A 7,330-nucleotide genomic window follows, 5' to 3' on the forward strand; every position below is an offset into this window, starting at 1 on the left:
TATATATATATATATATATATATATATATATATATATATATATATTAGAGTTGCGGAATGAATTATCAAGCACGGCAAAATTTTAACAAATAAGATTATATTATATAAACAAAAACTATTACGAAAGTTCATATCAATTAAGGTATATAAGGAAGGAACAATTTTATTATACAATATCTATAAATTTATCTTGGATATCTGAAAATTATTTTATTAGACTATTAAAATAGACTATTAAAATTATTTTAAGTAAGTTACTCAAGCACATAATGAATAATGCTGCAAAAAGTTTTGACATTTTAGTAATCAGTTTGAGCATTCAAATATTGAGTTGAAAAGAAAGTAATTTTTAATTCAAAATTATAGAATATATTTGTTAAAAATGAATTAAATTTAAATTTCAAAAAAGATTAAAATTTTTACTTTCAAAGGATTATTATATTATTTGAATTTTTGTAAATTTGATAATTTTTACATATAAAAAACTGAAAGTTGGATAAAATGGGAAATTTTCTTGTCACTTTATGGGCCTTAAAAAATTTTTTTGATATGAACGCTTAAAATTTTCCTTACCAAACCATTTTTTTTATGTTCCTAAGATTTTTTTTATTATTGTGTCATCCCAAGTTAAATAAAAAAAGCATTTTGACTTTGATTGCTCACAACTTCATTAAAAATCATCGCGTACAGCAGTTAAAAAAAATATTCTGAAAAATTCTGAAATTTTGCTCTAAATAACATGTATATATTCTTATCTAAATATAAATAAATATAGTTAAATTAAATATAAATAAAAAAGTCAGTTATCAAATATAATATAGCATAATAGTATATAAAATTTTTACAATAATTATTGGAAGTGGCTTATCATTCTCAATATAACTAAGAGAATGCAAGATGTTACATAATAAAGATCTATATATTTTCTGTATGATTAGTTTTATAAAATAACAATTTTAAAACTATTTTCCGAAATCATTTCGAATTGTTTGTTATATACCTTTTCTTTTTTGCAAACGGTTAAATTTAATCTTTCTTATCTTTGTTAGAGCTTTGTTGTGCTACTGAGTAATTCTGTTAACTATTAAGTGATTTCACAATAATTATTAAAATTTTCAATATACAATTTTTATTATACATGCACTTTATTAGAATAATTTTCTTGACTTTCAAATTCTATGAAAATCCGCATGTATTAAATATAAAAGCAAATATACACATACATAAAAAAAGAGATTTCATTGTCTCTAGTATTCAGTGATTTACATAATCGTTCTGTAATTGTGTAGGTTTTATATATAAAGTCCAGGCAACTGAATTCATTATTTAAAAATAAAATTTAATCTACTTTTCGATCAATAAATAAGTATGTGCCCATACAAATTATAACAAATAACAAATATAAACAAATTTAAATATATATACAAGGATCGTATATTTAATAGTAAATTTAAATATTAAAAATTTAAATATTAAATTAATTCTAGCAAAAAATAGCTTTTTCTGATAGTTACAATTTACAATTACGATTATGTCAATTTTATAATAATTACCAAATTTGCTGAAATTGAAAGCAATAGTGAAATACTCTTTTTATTTCAAACAGGAAAAGAAATAGGTAATTAATGAGATACTTGTTATTAGGAAACATTTTGTAGAGAAAGAGACCATTTTGCATATTTTAAGAAGATTCTAAAGCCGACTATATTAGCGATTCAGGACTTACATACATACAATTTATGTGTTATTGACTACACATCTACTATATATTACATCAATATCGCACGCACACATAAATTTTCTAATTCTTTATATTAGGTATCTAAGTCTAATTCTAAAAACACAGTATTGTTTTTTCATGTAATTCCTAATCCAAACCAAGATTGTTTCACAATTTGCGTACAAAGTACAAAGTATAAAACGTGTACATTTAAAGCGAATATTGTTGCGACTCGACATCAGAAGTCGATAATAACAAAACCATAATCTTCCAATTTTGTTTCATTTTTGTTATAGAGTCGACAGGTTGGATTATATTATCACTTATACTTTGATTGTGTAGAAGGATTTAAAAATCTATATGTAAAGGCAGAAAAAAGTACTTATTTGAAAAATAATCGGTGAAACAGACGATTTTAAGATCCACTTAAATGATCGAATCTCAACGCAAAAATTTAATAATTCGACAATGGGTCGTCTACTTCAGAAGACATTCGATATACTTATGGTGCCTCTTTCACTTCTTTTTTCGCGCCAGCCATGGCGAGAAATCGACCAGCATTGCGATTTACATAAGAGGATATTCTATATGGTTGCGTTGCTCCTAATGTTGTGTCCAAGTGATTGCTATTCATCGAATGTTATGCTAATTACGCTATGTAAAACGTTGCGCGTTCGATTTCTTTCAATCATCAGTTCAATGATAATCATTAATAACAAATTCGAATTATAATAGTGATACAGTTCGAAATTATGTATTATGAAACCTAGGCAAAAATTAACTACGCTTTTTACAAATTTCTTTCTTACAAATATTCTTTTTCATAATAATTTATTATTTATATATTGAAGATCTCAGCTTATTTTATATATATATATATATATATATATTATGCTTGCAGACAGTTAATAAGAACGTATTTTTTATTTTATCTCGGTTTTATGTTTGACAAGGTTAACAAGATTAACAAGGTTAATTAATGCTTTTTTAATTTTATTTAGTGTTTGCATCTTCGAATAAATTATTTACAAAAGAGAAAAAAGTTACATTGAAATTTAAAAGAGAATTAAATTATTAGTAAGACTTCTTTTTTAAAGATTTTAAATGGATAATTAAGTTAAAATATAAGCTAGTAAATAGGAACAATCCTTAAAATAATTTTACTAATATCTTTTTATTAATATTGTTTGTATTACTATGTTTATATTAATAAATATATTTCTCAAATAAAAGCTCGAATAAATCAAAAATTAAAAAGTAGCCTTTAAGAGCAGACAAGTGTGTGTAATTATCTATTAAAAGAGACATAAATGTTTAAGAGAGACATAAATGTTGAATATAAATGTTTCAATCCTAGTTTGAATTCTATTCAATATGAATAAATTTAATAATCATAAATATGAATTTAAATAAAACTATTAAATAATCACTGAGAAACTCATTTAGTTGAATTAATTAATTTCTTGTTTGGATATGGATAAATAAATCCTTGTTTATCTAAATTTAGTTAGTGTAAACAATCTTATCAGATATTTATCAGAAACTTATTATCAGAATTTACTTGTTTATCAGAAACAAGTAAAATGTTACACTAACCAAATGATTTGCTTCAACTAAATTATTTTATTGTATCAACCAAAGATTTGTTTGCCCATATCCAAACAAGAAATTAATCGATTCAACAACAAATGGGTTTTCTCAGTGTAGATATCCGTTAAAGTTAATATTCTTTACTATTAAAAAAAAGACTATACAAAAAATTTAATCAACTAAAAAATTCAACTATATCAGATAAAAATAAAAATTTAAATCAAAAATATTTTTTCACTATATCATACATTCCGCATATATTTCAGAAAAATAAAAAAAAATTTTCAAACAGATTCGTTAGTAAATATGACATAGGGGAATTGACAAACTTAATTTATAAAAGTGCAGAAGAAAGATACTTTCCGTACGTTATCTTGATCCGATGTAGTAGACTTATAGAATTGACTGCAAAGACTGTAATGCCTCATATGTTAGTCAAATTAGTCTATGTCTAATAGCATGTTAAAGAGTATAAAAGAATTATATCAATTGGAACGCGATTCAATGCTGTTGTCACTGAACATCAATTAAAAAGTAGGCACAATTTTGATTAGAATAAAACTTGTGATGAAGAAAAAGTTTTATCAAAAAGACTGATTTCAGAGAGATGATTTATATAAAAAAAACACAAACACTGAATTTGCAAACTTCATCTCTGGATTCAATTTATTTGAATATTTTCACGAATTTATAACATTTTTTCCTCTTTGTTCTATGTTGTTTATTGATTTAACTCGGATTCTCCGAAATTATTTTTATACTCATTATGTCTATAATGTTCTCATTGCTAACATTTCACATTTAGTCTACGACTAATATAGGCGATAATTTTCGTGTAAGCTTTAATTTATCTGTATTTCTGTAATCTATTTCTGTAATCTAATCAATAACTAATATTTATATTATAATATATAGTAAACCTGACAATTTGATGATCATGCACACGGAGATATCGTTATCAACCTCAATTGTTCATATAAGTGCACATGCATTTTGTTACTATTAATTAATTTCTTTATGATAGCACCTATATTGTTACATAGTTGATTTATTAATGAAGAACTAATAATAAGATGTGGACATGAGAACATTCGATCATATTAATTCTCGTATATATTATTTTTAATATTTCTTATTGATATTCACGATATTTGTAATTAATTTATGTGTCAAGTCTATTTATACATTTATTCATAAAAAAATTCAAACTAGAATCGAAACATTTACAAGTACGTCTCTTTTAATAAAGAATTTATAATTACAAAAGTTATAATTATCACAACCTGTTATCGACTCTTAAAAGAAAAGCTACTTTTTAATTTTTTTATTTGTATTAATATCTATCAATTTAATTCTAATTTTATCGTAATTAAAAGAAAATAAAATTAAAATTTTACCTGTACAGTTGAAATTAAAGATTAAAATGTATAGATGACATTTCAAAATAACGAAATTAGCAAAAAATTACAGATTATTTTAAATCATATTTAAAAATAATACAATAAATTTGATGATAGTTTATTATCTGGATCATAATAATATATATTATTATTTTAATAAAAATAATAGTATTTTAAAAATATATTTCAATACATTTTTATTAGAGGCATTAGAGCACAATCTATGCCCTAATAAAAATGTATGAAAATGTATTATAAAACGAATGACACCAAAATCTCAACTTTTTAATGTAAGTACATTGTGTATTCAAGATTATTTACGTAAAGTTATATTGCGATGCATAAATTACTTGTCCAGTAAATAAACAAAATATTTATTGTTCTATATCTTTATAACTAATCAATAAATCGCAATGAAACTTTGTATAAGTTATTTCGAATATTTAAAGTACTTACAAACAAACATTTAAATTTTTCATTGTTTTCATTTTTCATTTTTAAATTTTAATTTTTAGCAATAAAAATAATATCTAACAAATAAATATATATCTAAATAATAATATCTAACAGAATGAATAATAAAATAAATAATATCTAATAAAAATGTGTTATTAAATAAAAATGTAGTCTTATTCAAACAACTTTCAGATGTGTATATAGTTTATTCGAAGTGTAAATATTAAACACATTTCCAAATTTAATTTTTTTTTGCAAGGACTGTACATCACCTATATCTTTAAGTATCTCAAATCATCAAAATATTCAGATTTTTAATTCTAAAATTTCTCATCCATTTTAGTAAATAATTGTATTCTTAAGAAATTGTAAAATATCATTATAAATAATAATAATGATAAATATTATAATTTAATTGTATATACTTACATATAATAAAAGTTTTCAAAATTTATGTAATACAAAGTCTCTTATCACTGTTTGGTTTATTATGAATATAAATGTCAAATCATTTAAAACTTCTAGATTAGAAAAATTAAATTTGTAAAATAATTCATTGTATTCTCCTTCAATTTTATCCTTCAATTCCCTTCAATTTTTCCACGTCAGCGTTTCACGAATATCGAGTAATGCAAAAATAAACATGCAATGTTTAAGCAGGCAACACGCAAAAATTTTTCGCTAGGTTGCACTTTCACGAACTTTCTCGACGTTCCAAATGCACATGGTTTTGTTCTGTACAAACGTCATTAAGCGAAGTCCAAATCGTTCATGTCGTTCGGCGAGTTATAAACGAAATGTATCTATGGCAGTAGTACAAGAAGAAAAATAGGTCGCACCGTTAGGGATTCAACGAACATTCACACAGCATCCGTACCGTTATTTCGCGGTTGACGAAACGCGTTGATTTGTACGAATAACTGATTCTCTTAAACTAATGGAAGTATCGAGATAACTATCATGACATTCTTTCTCATAAAAAAATTAATTTGACTTTTCACTGCAAAAAATTTAACTTAATTTATTTTTTAATTATTTTTCGGAAAAATTAACTAATTTTGACTCGTCCATATAATAATGAAATTATGTAATTTTAAGTTCAACACGATTCGTAACATTTCGATACTACTAACTTATTTTTTACTATTCTGCGAAAAAAGTTGTTGCAAAATTGCAGAAACTTACGAATAAAATATTAAATGCGGAACTGTTGATTCTTCTTGATCATCACAACGAATTGCAGTCATTATAATAATAAATCATTTAACAAAATTGGCAACACTAGCCAAGGGCTTTCAACGTCCAATTACGATTACGTATTAACGTTAATGCTATTTGCTAGTTGCGATGATAAAGAAACTATTCAAAACTCATTAAAAAATTATTAAAAATTCTTCCGCGAGTGATACTTATCCAAGATAAATTATAACTATAAGTAATAATGTAATTATTGTACATAATTGAGACGTAATGTTCGGAGGCATAAATCAACGTTACATCTACATTGTGTATGCTTACAGTAATAGCCAAGTTACAATCATCTAAGCATCGATTGAAATTTTTTCATTTTTTATATTACGTTTACTCTCGGGATTTCAAGGAAGCAATTAATTAGGATTAGTTATTCCCTCTAAGATAAATATACTTTGTAACTTATTCGTGAAAGATCATATTCTTAGTATTTCTATTCTTACAGATTCTCAATTAATATAATTATATTTACCGATGATAATAATATAATATTTAATAAATTCTATTTCCCCCTTTATTTCCCTATTTTTAAGTATGTGTATAACATAAAAATTTAGCTATCCTACAGATAATATGCATGTTGCATCTAGAGATATCTAGAAACATCTTATGCAACGTGTATAATGTTATTGTATCTGGATAGATACAAATCTGAAAATAATTTTGTTTGACCATCAAAATAATGATAGGATTACTCTCAAGCTGATTACAGAATATTAAAACAGCATATTTGCAGCATTGATCATGCTTTCCTACATAATTATTTTAATTATGCAATAAAATTATTTTCAGATCTGTATCTAATTAAGGCAGGATGTTAAAAATGAATAAGAAGAAGTATTTTTTAACCTTCTAGATAAAATATATCGCTGCATGTGCTTTAGTGCCAAGACATTAGTGTCTCTTGTGTGTA

The sequence above is a fragment of the Atta cephalotes genome, assembly GCF_000143395.1.
Source record: "Atta cephalotes unplaced genomic scaffold scaffold00009, whole genome shotgun sequence".
NCBI classification, from domain to species: Eukaryota; Metazoa; Arthropoda; class Insecta; order Hymenoptera; family Formicidae; genus Atta; species Atta cephalotes.